Source organism: Octodon degus, unplaced genomic scaffold, assembly GCF_000260255.1.
Source record: "Octodon degus isolate 3935 unplaced genomic scaffold, OctDeg1.0 scaffold00067, whole genome shotgun sequence".
NCBI lineage: Eukaryota > Metazoa > Chordata > Mammalia > Rodentia > Octodontidae > Octodon > Octodon degus.
The window spans coordinates 3486204-3499782 of NW_004524643.1; the positions used below are offsets into that span (position 1 = coordinate 3486204).

At 47.4% G+C, this 13579-nt stretch overlaps 1 protein-coding gene across 2 annotated transcripts in view; it reads right to left on the reverse strand.

The window, feature by feature from the left end:
- Window positions 1-13579, reverse strand: part of Mrvi1 (murine retrovirus integration site 1 homolog) — a 122394-nt gene that overhangs the window by 101695 nt on the left and 7120 nt on the right. The window lies entirely within an intron of this gene.

Here is a 13579-nt window from a genome sequence, read left to right on the forward strand (position 1 = left end):
TAGAACCGGGGATTGAACTCAGGACCCTGCGCTTGCCAGGCAAATGCTTATTCTTTTCCTTTTTTTGTTTTTGCAGAACTGGGGATTGAACTGAGGACCCTGAGCTTGCCAGGCAAACGCTTATTCTACTGAGCTATTTCCCCAGTCAAGAAAATCCATTACAACGGCATCACAAAACACAAAATGCAAAGGAGCACCGTACAGAAACATTGTTGAAGGAAATTAAAGAAGACCCAAATCAACGGAATGCCACCCCATGTTTCTGTGTCAGCTGACCAATATCACTAAGCTGAAATACCCTCTAAATTCATCTACAGATGCAGCGATATAGTGATACAAAGACATGTAGATTCATTGGATAGAACTGAGAATCTAAAAATAAACCCTTAAATTTATAATTAATTACTTTCAACCCCCAGGGATAGTCAGTTGAATTCTCCTAGATACATATCCAAGAAAGTATATGTCCATAAAAACATGTATAGGCCCAGCTAGATAGCTCAGCGGATTAAAGTGCCTGCTTAGGCAGACACAGGGACTGGGGTTTTGTCCCCAGTATGCCGACCCCGCAATTGAGACTGGGCATGGTGGCGTGTGCCTGTAATCCCAGCACTTGAGAGGCTGAAAACAAGAGGATCACTATGAGTCCGATCTACGTAGTGAGATCCTGCAGACCCTGTACTAAATACATAAAAAAAGTATAACAATGCTCATGATAATATTTCTTAAGAGTCAAAAGGTAGAGGCAAATGAGATGCCCATTAGGTAATAATGGATGAAGAAATTGTGGCATATTCATATAATGGACTGCCAGTGATAAAAAGGAACAGAGTACTGATGCATGCTGAAATCTGAACCTTGGGATCACTTAAAAGAGGAGCCTTAAAAGTATTATGCTAAATCAAAGAAGTCAATCACAAAAATCCACCTATTAGGTGAATCCATTACATAAAACATCCAGAAGAGAGAAATGCATAGCAATGAAAAGTAAACTATCGGTTGCTTAGTGCTGGCAACATGGGGTGGAAGGAAAGAAAATGGCCGTAAGAAGAATAGGGTGGCAAAAATATTCTAGAATTAGATAGTGATGATGGCTGCATATCTGCAGGTCCCTGGCTGCCCACCGAATATAATAAAACCCAGTAAATTTTACACTTTAAATAGGTGAATGGCATGTATATGAATTATATCTTAATAAGATGATTTAGGCTGGGGAGATAGCTCAGCGGTCTAAGTGCCTGCCTGGCAAGCACAAGGACCCAGATTCAATCCTTGATACCACATGCCATACCTGCCACAGAACCCAGGCATGGTAGCACGCAACTGTAATCCCAGAACTAGGGAGGCTGAGATAGGAGGATCACTATGAGTCTGAGCTGTGTAGGGAGACCCTGTACCAAATAAAGAAATTTTTTAAAATGTTATAAATAAAAAATAAAACTGTCACCAGAGGGGATAGAGGGGAGAAAAGAGGAGAGAAGGGAAGAGGAGGGGAAGGGAGGGAAGGGAAGAAGAGGAGGAGAGAGGAGGGGAGGGGAGGAAAAAAGAAGGGAAGAAGAGGAAAAGGGAGGAGAAGGAGAGGGGAGGGGATGGAATGTAAGAGAAGGGAGGATAAAGAGAGGAGAGGAAAGAAAAGAAGACAGAAGCAAAGAAGCTAACGTTGGTCTTTACCACACAGTGACTTCCGTGACCACAGTCTCCTCAAACACCAAAGGTAGAAGTTAAACTCAAAGACTTCTAAGCTTTCTTCTGCCTCTAAAATCTCTGCGTGTACATGGTGGGAAAAGCCAGATGAGGAAAAGAGAGGCAGTGTGTATAGGATGGGTTTGTGAGCGGAGAAGCAAAGGGCCAGCAGGCATTAAAAAAAAAAAAAATCATAAGAGACCAAGGGACAAGGGACATGGCCCCAGACAGACAGACCACAGATGCGATGAGGCAGCATTCCCCTGGGGAAACAACGAACTCCTCAGGTTGGGGGTGCCCATCCCCTCTCATTCTTCCACTCGGCCCACGTGTATGGGCCACTTACAAATGCCAAACTCTGTGCGCAGCTGTAACCCCGCAGGCTCAGCACTCAGCTCAGAGCTCAGAGCCAGCCATCACCAGGCAATCACAAACATGGACAGTGGAGGCTGGGACGCAGCGGTTCAAGATGCAGAGCAACACAGGTGCCTAAGCGCCCGTGTGCAGCGCGTGCAGCACTCAACAGCATGCAAAAGCAGAATCATTTTTGCATGGTGCACCCACTTCATCTGAGGCATTTAGAATTTTGCCAGCAAAGGCATTCAGATGGATATGCTTTTACAAGCATGGGCACAGATGCACTGCATACCGTATCTCCCGCTCTGATATCTGTGGAATAAGGCTCCAGGACAGGATTCAGCCCACAGCCCAGAGATTCCCAGCTCTCCTCCCCTTTACCAGGGGGACTGACTGTGGAAACAGGGAGGGAAAGGACATTACAAGCTCCCCAGCACTGCCCCCTGAGCCTCTGGCTGGAAACCCCACATCCTGTTCCCCTCCAGGTGTGGCCCAGCTAGGGCATCACCTGTTTCTTCTGCCCTTGCCTTGTGGCTTCCCTGCTGCTGATGAGCACCTGAAAGGAAATTTCAGATCAGGAGGAAAAGGGGTTCCTCTGCTCCCTGACAACTCAGCCAACTCTGAAGAGAAAAGGCCAAGGAAGTTTTTGGATATTTCTGGCTTTGGTCCTTCTTCATACAGCAAAGTATGATAATTTCTGAAACAACCTTCAGTCACACCCTAGCAGGGAAATTCTCCCTTAGTATTAGTCCCTGAAGGATGCTCTTTGGAGAAGCAGCTGTGGGGTGCTTTGGGCACTAGCACCAGCTCACAAATAGGAAGTGTCCAGCCACCCATGGCAGGTAGGGTTTGGACACTGGCCTGCAGGCCCTGGGCAGACTGCAGCAGGACTGGGCTGGGAAGCAGCCCTTGTGGGTCTGCAGGTCCCTGGTTGTCCACAGTTCAGAGCAATAGTGAATTACTGTGGTTTGGGCTCCAAAATTAGTAGTCAGAGCATCTAAAATTGCCTTCCATGCTGGACTGAGCCAGTCCCCTGGGAATGTCAGCATTTCCAAAATGCCCCTTTCCACATGCCTGCCTTGTGTCCGACTCCAACTTTAGTCTGGACCACAGTGAAGTTCTCCCGGCCCGGCCTCGCCACTCCTGCCCAGTCTCTCTCAACTCTGCATCTTGCCCAGTGGTTCCCAAATAAGACATTCTTGAGATTTATGTCCATCTGTTGCTGTTGCCAAGTTGGAGGCCTTTAACCTGGCGCATGGCTTGGAAGGGCAGAACTGGTCCCTTGGAGAAGTGGCCTAGATGGCTCTCTGTCTTTGGGTTGGAACTTTATGCCTAAAAAATGAAGGCTGGAGAAATAGCAGTACCTGAGGGCCCCCAAGCTTCTGGTCTGCTGTTGATGCCAAAGGAAGCCTTTTCCATGGACTGCTCTTTCTTGAGTAAGAAAGGAATTCTGACATCCCTGGGAATTTTATCATGACTCGGCTCTCCACGCGTGCCTCAGTGCCTTTGTACGTGCTGAGCTTTGTGTGTCAAATGCCATTTCTTCCCTCCTCCCTAACTGATTGATGTACCTCACCCAAGCTGAGGTGGGCATCAAGTTTGGCTGTAGTGAAGACTTTGAGTGGCCGCCTTGTCTAGCTCACACTCCCATGCCCAGAGATTCGTGTTCCCCACTCCTTTCACCACTGACCACGGTTCCCTACTGCCTTGCTCCACAGGACAGGAGAGAAGCAAAGAGTGAGCATCTTCCTGCCTCCTGGAGACTGACCTGCAAGCTTCTCACTACCAAGTGGTCAGGATCTGAAAGCACTGCAAGGGCTCTCTGATTTAAATGCAGTTTGGGTATCTCTCCAGTATGAGGAAGGGGGCACCTGACAATGCATTTAATACCAATGTCATAGGAGAGAGACAGAAGAGATGGAGACACAGAGACAGAGACAGGGAGACAAAGAGGGGTAAACAGGGGGGCAACAGAGACAGAGAGACACAGAGAGATAGGGGAGAGAGAGCAAAACAGAGACAGGTAGAAACAGAGACAGAGAAAGACAGAGACTGAAACAGAGACAAATAGAGACAGAGACAGAGATAGAGAGACAAAACAAATGGAAAGATGGAGATGGAGACAGATGGAGAGACAGATAGACAGAGACAGAGAGACAGAGGGACAGAGAGATAGAAACAGAGACAGAGACAGAGACAAAGACAGAGATAGAGACAGAGACAGAGACAGAGACAGAGACAGAGACAGAGACAGAGACAGAGACAGAGAATGAGCCTGTGGACCAACCAAATCCCAAATTGCTCTACACGTCTCAACTATATGGTCCAGAAAATTCTGATACTTGTCTAACATAATTCAAATTAATCTCTAGTCCATGCAAACAAGGATCCTGGCCAACATGAAGCCAAACAGAGTGGGTTGGCCCATCCCCTTCCTGCTACCCTTGCTCTGTGGAATCTCCCTTATCCCCCCACAGAGACAATGCAACAGCTCCTCTCCTGGTCCAGATCTTCTGCCCTTCAGCATACTTTCTACCACTCCCAAACATGGGCTTTAGAAGACTCCTTGACTTCCCACTGCCTAGAGTTCCAGTCCTGACTTCCTCCTCTCCAGCTCCAAAGCCTTCCGCAATCTGGTCCTTCCACAGTCTCACCCTCGAGCTTATCTCTCATGCCTGGCTCCACTTGCTCTGTGGGCCTCACGCCCCAGGCACACGAGTCAGCTCCCACTCTGACCCACTCCCCACTCTCCCAAGACCTTTCCCCCTGAGGCCTTCCACTTCCCTCTCACCTACCTGCCCAAGTCCCACCCTCTCAACTCTCTGGTCACCTAAGAAGCATTTGCAAATGGCCCCCGACAGAAAATGTCTCCCTGCCCCAAACTTGCTCCCGTGTACAGTATGGCTCAGGGTCTTAGGCCAGAATCAATTATACACATGTTGAAAACAGGGAAAACCCTGACCGCCTTGTGCCTGGTTTGCCCACGTAGGCCTTGTTGAATTCATTGCGTCCAGCCAACAAGCTCTACACCCTCTACCGCATTTCCTCAGCCATACTCTAGGAGAGGGAACCCAAACTTTATGTCATGTTTTCCTTCACCAGGTTGGTGTTTTGGGGGATTGTCTCTGTTTTTTAAATTAATATACAATACGCATGACAAAATTTATAGTTATAATGTGTCATTCAAGGGAACTAGGGGCATTCACACTGTGGTGTCGCTACTCCATATCTAGTTCCGGACCTTTTTCATTACGCCAAAGGGAGACACCTACGCATGAAGCAGCTCCTCCCTCTCCCTGCTCCTCCCTCTCCCTGCTCCTCCCTCTCCCTGCTCCTCCCTCTCCCTGCTCCTCCTTCTCCCTGCTGCCTGGCAGTTACGCATCTGCTCTATCTCTGTATAAACTTACCGGAGTTGGGTAGTCCCTGTGAGTCACATCGTGCAACGTGTGAATTTTTGCACCTGCCTTCTTTCACTTAGATACAGGGTTAGCCGTCCGGCCGCATCACAGCGTGCGTCAGAGCTTTATTCATTTTTGTAGCTGAGTAACATAGTGTTGTACAGAGACACCACGATCTGTTTATTGCTGATCGGTTAATAGACATTTGAGTTGTTTCTCTTCCTTAGCTCTTGGGAATAGCGCTACTGGCCACATTTTTACACGCGGTTTTGTTTGGACACCTGTTTTCCATCCTTTGGGGTAAATGCCCAGGAGTGAAATTGCCAAGCTTATGGAAATCCCATGTTCCTGAGACGCTGCCTGTTTTTGTTCTCTGGGTTCCTCACGGATGTACTGGCTCTGCTTAGCTGACCTCCCCTGGGGACAGTCCAAGGGATTTGGAGCAATCTGTTTCATGTTGATTGATTGCCATCTCCTGACTTCAAGCTTTAAAGGCTACTCCTGATGTTTAATACTAACTTCCTGCTATGTAGAGCTTTTGGTTGCCTAAGCTATTGCATAGCCACAACATAGTTTACTCCAAGCAAAACTGCAAGACAGATCTTACTGTCTGCTTCTCATGCTGAGGCTGAGAGTCAGTAGGGTAAGGTGACTTAGCATGGAGACTGACCCTGACCTTTCCTAGGACTCTGTCACCTTCCGGAAACCTGGGTTAATGTCCCCTTTCCATGTTGATATGAAAGTAAATCTGAGTGTATCCCATGAGTTCAACCTTGCCTTCTGAATTGCCTCCTGATTCTTCAGTTCACCTCCCAGATCCCTTTTCCTCCTTAGGAGGAAATAATCCCTTGGATTGAGGAGCCCCCAACCTCTTTGGAGTCGGAGAGAGGCACAGTGACCTCCAGCCCAGCCTGGTGGACTTGTGTCCCACCTGCCCTGTGGAGGTTTCCAATCTTGTCATCCTACATATGCATGGGACCAGGAGGCTGCAAAGAAAAAGAAAAGAGGCCACAGGCCCTGTTCTTCAGGGCAGACCATGTGCCTGGGGCTCGAGAGGCCCTGGCTCACCCAGCTCTCTCACTGTCCCAGGGCGGAGATGATATTTTGCAGATGAAGAAATCGAGACTCAGTGTGGAACTGTGAGTTCTCCAGAGTAACAGCCCTGGTGAGAGGCCAGGCTGGGGCTGAAGACCTGCAGAGGTTGCACTTCCCTAGGAGAGGCCTTCGGGGATGACCAGGCCTGCTTGGAGCCTTCCTTAGCAGTTCTGCAAGGAGCAAAGACTCTGGATCATGTGAGATCCAGCCCGTACCTGCACAAGCATTGATGTCTCTGACCATGTTCTATGCGGATCATGTTCTATCCACGTGCTGATAGGTGATGCTGCTAGGGGTTCTGAGAAGAAAGGTTTCATATGTCCCTGCATTTGGGGATGGAGACCAGCATGAGATAGGTTTCTGTCCTGCAGAGTATCAGGAGCTTTAGGAAGAAAGTGTGCAATGTATAGCTCTCTAAGCAGGAGCAAAAAGAGTGGGCAATGTTTTTCAAGGAGGATGTCAAAAGTTCCATCTGAAGAGCTTGGGAGGCTCTGTAACCTTCAGGGTTAGATTAGAAGGCATCCAGATATGAGAGGGCAGAGTGCTTAAATGTAGGAGCTTGGAGCCATGTGACCAGCTCTCTGGCCACTAGCCTTGTCACCCCTGGGCTGACGCACTCGGAGTGGACACCTGTGGCATCTCCTGCCTCCTCTCGCAGGCGATGCTTCATAGGATGGCTGGGGGAATTGACTTGGAAGCAAAGATCTCAACTTCTTTTTTTTTTTTTTTTCCCCCCTTTGGCAGAACCAGGGATTGAACTCAGGCTCTTGCGCTTGCCAGGGAAGTTCTTTTTCCACTGAGCCATCTCCCCAGCCCCAGATCTCAACTTCTTCATCAAGGCAAGACAGCAGTGGTTGGGGAATGGAGGAGGACTTGGCAGGAAATGCCATGGGGGAATTCTGAGCACTTACCCAGACATTTTGTTGTGAAGTTTCTCCTGTAATTTGGGGACCAGTGTGCGTCTAGTGATCCAGCTAGTCCCAGTATACAGGGGAAAGTGGGACTCAGGCTGCCACACGCAGGTCAGGCAGAGCCCCGTGCAGGTTCAGAATATGATGCAGTGGGTGTGAGGCAGCTCTTGGGATTTGGCATGTCTAATACATCTCAGAGGCTGGTGCCACTCTGGAGAGTAAGGTGCCAGGGCCAGGGCTACCTACTAGATGCAGTAGGAGCGGAGCCAAGGACCCAAGAAAATACTTCGATTCCAAAAGCAAAAGAAAGAACAAATTCTTAGGTCAAAGAAAATTATTTCATTAGTATAGTTTATCGTTCCACTAGAAGAATCATAAAACATTATTTTTAATATTTTCATAGGAGAAAGGAGCCCATGAAGGCAAGGGTGCCTGGGGCCTGCCGAAAAGCTAATGAGGGCCCGAGTGGGGACGGAGACAGTGGACAGTTTTGCTACCTACAGTGCATAACACTGTGCCATGGAGAACTCAGATAGCAGGCTCCATGGGCCTGTGGAGCACCTGTGAGACTCAGTCACAGCAAATGCCACATAGATGTCGGCTGCCCACACAGCTTCTTGGATCACTTCCGGTCCACTTGCTCTCCCCTGAAGGAGCCCTGATGGGTACCCAAGGCCTGCTGGGGCCCCAGTGCTAATGCCTCTGAGATTCATCCGTCCTGTCCTACTAGGACAGTATCCCCACTGATGTCTCAGAGGGAGGCCCACCCACTCCCAGAGCTGGAGTGTGCAGAGCAGATGGCCTATGACGTGAGAGAAGGGGGCCCAGGCTCCACCAGCTGCCTTTGGTGGTGACAAAAATAATGGCCCCTGGTTCTGATCTGAGCAGTAAATGTCTAAAGCGTGAGTCAAGTACCTTGTTAACAAGAAAGAGAATGAGTCGGCGTCTCCTTAGCTATAAATGTTTTCTTAAAAACACAGGCCTCCATTTACTTTGGACCTGGTGTCCATCCCAGCTGTCCCCAGAAATACTGCAGGGGCTTTGGAGAATAAGCGTTAACAGATGACTCTTCTGATCACTACAGTCCTGCTGCACTTGTCCCAGACACGGTGTCAAATACAGTCGTTGCTCCGAGATGACCTCAGTCATGGGGTGAGGAGACTGAGGCTCTGGAAGGAAGCATTGATTTGCTTCAGGGCACAGCGCAAGCTGGAGGCCCCACCAAGCCTAGAATGTGGGGCTGCTGCTCATAGCCTCCCTTCATCTCACTTAGGAAGTAGCACCAGGGTGGGCGCTGGAAGATTCCCACTGGCTTCAAACTTAGCAGGACTCCTTCACTCACTCATTCATTTGTTCAGACATCCACCTACCAAGAACCTGTTGTAAACTTGCCGGGTCACCAGCTCTCCTCAGACTTCTCTGTGAACTCAAGGTGACCCAACCTTTTTGAAATCTTACTGGCCCAGTCTCTCCTCTCCCTGGCCTGGAAATCCCTCACATGGATTTCTATCTGCTGTGGAATCCATATGCTTTTACACCAAGACAGTTATGCCGTGGCTGTGGTACCTTCCAATAGTGTCATCATGAGTGAGCTACTCAACCTTACAAGGCCCAGATTTTCCCATCAGTAAAATGGAGATAATGTTATTACCTCTTACAGTGTTAAAAATATGAGATAATATATGTAAAGCATTAAACACAGTGTTTAGCTTGTACTCAATAAACAATAGCAGTTTTAGTATTAATACTCTTGTTATTGTCATATGAAACAAGTTTCTGCAGATCTCAGCAAATGTAAGACTCTAAAAGTTGGCTTTTCTTGTTTTTGAGCCTGAGCAAATTCTGTGCTGTCTAGACTGCAGGAATTATGATAAAAGAACCATCTCAAGTGCTTCCTGGTCTGAGGCACCAGACCTTCGAGGCCCCTCACCAACCACACCGATTTTCCTCTACTGGATCCAGGAGAAACCATCTGCCTTGAGGTCAGTGAAGTCCTGTGAACAGGGACAGGGCAAGGACCTGGAACTGCTCTCCAATGTATTCACAGCTGAAAACCTCTCATGCAATACCATGAGATTCTATGCCTGGTGCTGAGGCAGGAAGCTTGATAGGCTGAGACTTGTGGAACAGAGGACAGAAAGGCCACTACCAAAAAATAGGTGACAATATTCTTTGAAGACACTTTTGCAGTTAGCAATTCCTCCTCTTAGGAAGAGCCCCTGTCGGCTCTCCATGGCCATAGCCTGGTCCCCTGGGCCTGACCGGTGACTGTGGTTATGGATCCCAAGATGGACCTGTTAGGATCTAGAGACTAGCAGTCACTGAAATCTGGTCAAGCAGGGCCTGTGCCCTAGAGCAGTGGTCTTCATAGGGTAGTTTACAAAGCCCAGGAATATAATATGGTCCAGGGGAATACAGGAGGAAAATGGGAATCTACTGTTTTGGTTAAAAAAGTAGGAATGCTATAATATTTAATAAGACTTAATATTTAATAAGCACATTCACAGTAGTGTCCTTACTCAACCCATCTGGTGAATGGTCACTGTCATGCCCAGCTTGTGAGACATCCTAAGAGCACAGGGGCAATTCCACAATGCTAAGATACTGAACATTCAGTTGCTTTCAGGGAAGGGTGACATGAGTTGCACATGCCCAAGTGGATTCATAAAACACATCTGCCTAGTTTCAACCAAACTATCTATCATAAGAAGGAAATGGGGCTTAAAAGCTCCCTGCAAAACACATGGCATGAAGACACACTAACTCAAAAATGTTATGCAAACTGGTGGATAAGACTGGAAACATAGCGTCCCATTCAGAAAGTAAGACCCCTCTGGCTTGCACATGAGCTGGTTTTCCTGCCTGGTTTTCCCTCCTTCTCGTCCCTTCTGCCCTGACTGGAGCCACCCTGCCCTCTGTGCTCGGAAATAACTCTCAGTACAAAATGCGTGCTTGGCCTTCTTGATGGTTCAGTTTGGCTGACAAACCAGGTGGGAGCGGGGAGGAGAGGAAGGTCCGGGCTCCTCTCTCTGTTCCCTCCTGTCTTCAGCGCTGTGTCCCTGGCAGGGAGCCTCTCCTTCCCTAATTATAGAACATTCCAGAAGGACTCCTTTCCCTGGCTGGAGCACCCCCTGGCTTCTGACACTGCTGCTTCCTTCCCTCACGCTTCCAGGCTAGGGCTGGTGATGCCTTTCTGTCACTGTTGGCTTCCACACCAGCCCAGAGGAGCCCTTCTTGGCTCCCAGTCTTCTGCAGGGTTTCTCCGTCAAACTGTGTTCAGCCATCTGACCTGGCTCTGGGTCCTTGCTGGGGGACTGATTCATAAAGTGTCTCTTCTAGCCACGACAGTCATGAAAATCATGGGATATCCAAAGTGCCAAACCCAGATTATCAAAAATAGTAAAGCAGAATCAATCATGTATCCCTTACTAAAAGAATTTCCCTATTATGATTTGGTACTGTTTTTATTTTGAGGGGGAAGAAAAGCACTTTTTCCAATTAACTCACAAGTAATGACATCATCCCTGCTGCTTTAAGGAAGCCGCCCTAACCCTGACCCCAGAGCCTACTGAACGCCACCTCAGCAAATTCGGTAGCATCAGAACACCCTCCGCCACTGCCGTGCCAAAGCCATGAGGCTGTTAAGGAAAGGTTTCACACTTTATACTTTGGTTATTAATTTATATTTTCATGCTAAAGCAACTTGGTCAGAGCGCTGTATCTTTTTAAAAGAACACAAGGTTCGTATTTAATTTTTTCTCATTCTTTAAGAAGTATTGTTTTTATGTTTTATATTTAATCTATTAGTGCAATAGTTTATGAAAATTATTTAAAAATTTTAGACATATCTAAGATAGAGGTATATGCTCAGAAAATTTAATAGTAATATACACTATTATTTTGCTTTTTCTTTTTCTAGACAGTGTCTCACTATGCAGTTCAGGCCGGCCTTGAGCTCACTTTGTAGCCAAGGCTGGTCTTGAATTTGCAACAATCTTCCTGCCTCAGCCTCCTGAGTGCTGGGATTACAGGTGTGCGCCACCATGCCCAGATGTCATGTACTTTATCCCTTCATACTATTAGAAAACCCCTAAGCCTCCTGCCTGAGAACACAGGCTAGCAGCTTCATGTGGCAGCCCCCAGAGTCCTCCAGGCCCTGAGCTCTGGCTGCCATGTGTTTTTCTGAGGCTCTGAAATACCTTCCATTAAATTAAATCTTTCTCAGGCTGAGGAGATAGCTCAGTGGAGTAAGCGCAAGATCCTGAGTTCAATCCCCAGTACCGCAAAAATAAATAAATAAATCTTTCTCTCTTAAGTTGTGCAACATAGGTTTCTAATATTTTCTAACCAAACCTAGAGACAGGCTGTTTAATGAAACCATCATTTGCAAAGTACTTTTCTGCAGCAAAAAGAAAAGCTCATAGCTAGACGTGGCGGCACACACCTGTAATCCCAGCACTCAGGAGTCTGAGGCAGGAGGAGGCCATGAGGCTGTGACCATGAGCCTGGGCTACAAAGTGAGCCCAAGGCCAGCCTGAATTGCATAGTGAGACCCTATCTCAAAAAAATAAATAAATAAATAAAATTCAAAAATAAAAAGCAGTTGCATATAAATGAATATAGAAATGAGGAGGTTTTGCTAAGTAGCCCAGGCTGGACTCCAATTCTTGGTCCCCCAGCCTCAGCCTCTGAACACAGGGCCCATGGGTACATACGGTGCCATCAAACCCAGGAGAGTGCAAGGGCTTATGGGAAAAACAAAGCTAACTACCACCAAGAAAACTTACAGAGGAAAAGAGGGGAGAAAGTTAAGCACTAATAGTTCTTCTGCTTTTACATAGAGAAATAAACTTACTGGCAATCAGTATGGAAGAGTAATTTGGTGATTGTTAGTGATTTGATGTATTAAATAAAAATAGACATGAACCACATACTATGTTTTACCTAGAGCCTTTAAATAAGTTTTGACTAAATTTCTGCTTCACTAAAAAAGAATGTTCTGTATAATAATAATCTAAAATTATCACACACACACACACACACACACACACACACACAGAGGCTCATCTATACTTCCCAGAGGAGAGACATCCCTCCCGAGCTCTACAGGAGTCTCAGATTGGACAGAGACAGCTCATCAGCCACATCCTGGCAAGGTGAAGTACCCTTCAGAACATTCTGCCCCTGAACAAACCTTGTATCTTCCATTTTGGTCCTGGACAGCACTGCCTTCCTCAGTATCTTAGCACGTAACCACTCAGACTTGTACCTCTCAGGCTTGCAGAGCTTGGATTTTGTGAGTCAGAATCCCGGGTGTTATCTCTCTGAGTCAATATGGGAGCTTAGGAACAGGGCTAGAGTACCTGGGAGGTGACAGAGTCCTAGGGAGGCCACTCAGGAGCCAACTAGACCTCAGCTGTGAAAGGAGAAGTGTCTTGGGTAGAGGAGAAAGTGTCTGCCCAGGAGGACATTATATTCTTTCTACCTGGGATCCCAATCTTCACACAGGTTGAAAATATCAAGACAATGGGCTGGGGAGATAGCTCAGTACAAAAAGCACTTGCCTGACAAGTGCGAGGTCCTGAGTTCAATCCCTGGTACTTCCAAAAAGAAAAAAGAAAATATCAAGAAAAGACAGCCCTTGGAGAAACCTGAAGATTTGGGGTCCATGTGCTTGATGTGAATCTGAGCCCACGTAATTACTATTTTTTGTGAGTACTTATACATGTTACGCGTTCGGTACAGCAGGCCACGTGCTCCATAACTAGTCCTTATGGAGCACGAGCGCTACTTCATAGATAAGGAGGGTGAGACAGAGAGGTCAGGTCATGTGTTCAAGGTCACATAATAAGTTGGGGATCTGGGATTTGAAGTCAGGTAAACCACTAGTCTTGAAGGCCTCTAGTGACTGTGGCAGTGTCTAGGGACCTTTAGGGTACCAGCCACGGTGACTTGAGTCACATTACAGAGCTTGTTATTTCTTGCTCAGAGAAAGCTCATGTGCTGGCCCTGCCCCCAGGGTGCTCTGAAACTGGGTATGGTGGCACACAACTGTAATCCAGTGTTTGGCAGGCTGAAAACAGAATGGCCAATCTGTGTAGAGAGACCCTGTAGACCCTGTACTAAATACAAAAA